Source organism: Hemitrygon akajei, chromosome 2 (assembly GCF_048418815.1).
Source record: "Hemitrygon akajei chromosome 2, sHemAka1.3, whole genome shotgun sequence".
Lineage (NCBI taxonomy): Eukaryota > Metazoa > Chordata > Chondrichthyes > Myliobatiformes > Dasyatidae > Hemitrygon > Hemitrygon akajei.
Window position 1 is genome coordinate 180,372,422 of NC_133125.1, and position 1,553 is coordinate 180,373,974.

A 1,553-nucleotide genomic window follows, 5' to 3' on the forward strand; every position below is an offset into this window, starting at 1 on the left:
ATCCACTGCCTTGCCTTCATCCACTTTCCTGGTAACAACATTGAAAAACTTTATAAGATCGGTTAGACATGATCTACCAATGCACAAAGATATGCTGACTATCATTAATCAGTCATGTCTGTCCAAATTTATATATCTGATCCCTTAGAATACCTTCCAATAACCATCCCACAACTGAGGTCAATAATTTCCTGGTTTTTGTTTGGAGCGTTTTTATACAATGGAACAACATTGGATAACCTCCAATCCTCTGGTACCCAGTCAATATGTGGGATTCCCAGTCAATATGTAGAAAGTTAAAACCACTTAATATAACAATCTTATGTTTGTTGCTACGGTCTGTGATCTCTTAAAAAATTTGTTCCTCTAAATCCCCAGGATGGTTGGCTGGTCTGTAATATAGTCCCATTAATGTGGTAAGACCTTTCTTATTTCACAGCAGCAGTCGACCACACCCCTCCCAGTACGCTACAATATCATAATTCCAGGTGTTGATCCATGCCCTGAGCTCATTCCCCTTTCCTACGGCACGTCATTTATTGATATTTACACAGCTCAGATACCAGTTACACCATGCTCAACCTTCTGATTCCTGACTCGGTCTGAGGTCTTACCAACCTCTATCTCAACAACTTCTCCACTGACTGTTCTGGCACTCTGGTTCCCATCCCCCGCAACTCTAGTTTAAACCCCACCATGCAGCATTAACAAACTTTCCCACAAGCATATGAATCCCCTTCCAGTTCAGGTGCAAACAGTCCCTGCTGTACAGATCCCACCTCCCCTGGAAGAGAGATCAATGATCTAAAAATTTAATGCCCCACCCCCCCAAACACAAATACCTTAGTTACGTGTTATAATCTTCCTCGTTCTGGCCTCACTAGCATGTGACAGGTAGCAATCCTGAGATCACAGACCTGAAGGTCCTGCCCTTTAAATTGGCACCGAACTCCCAGAGTTCCCTATGCAGGACCTGTCAGTCGTCATACCCATATCATTGGTACCTACGTGGATCACGACATCTGACAACAATACACTGACAATTCGATGTGAGATGTCCTGGACCCTGGCACCGGGGAGGCAACATATCATCCGGGGATCTTGTTCTCGCCCACAGAACCTCCTTTATGTTCCCCTAACTGATGAACCCCCTATCACACAACACAGCTCTTCTCCCGGTTTCCCTGCAGAGTCACAGAGGCAGACTCAGTGCCAGAGACCCTACGCGGTGACTTTCCTCTGCCAGGCCATCCCCCATAACAGTATCCAAAGTGATAGAACTGTTGTTGAGATGTTACCTGACGTGCTGGGAGTCTCCGGCGTTTTGTGTGTTATCACCACTACATGTCCCGTCTTTCCAAGATTCACTCTGACTCCCTCTTCCAGTCAGCACCACCACCATTTGCCCCAGTTACCCTGTCAGTCCCGGTGGACTTTAGCACCCGGGGGAGCCGGGGAGCTCAGGACCCGCCGCCCGCGGCTGCTGCTGAATCCGCAGTGTTTCTGTTCCGTTGACGGGTGTGGTGAACGAGTTAAAATTAATGGATCGATAA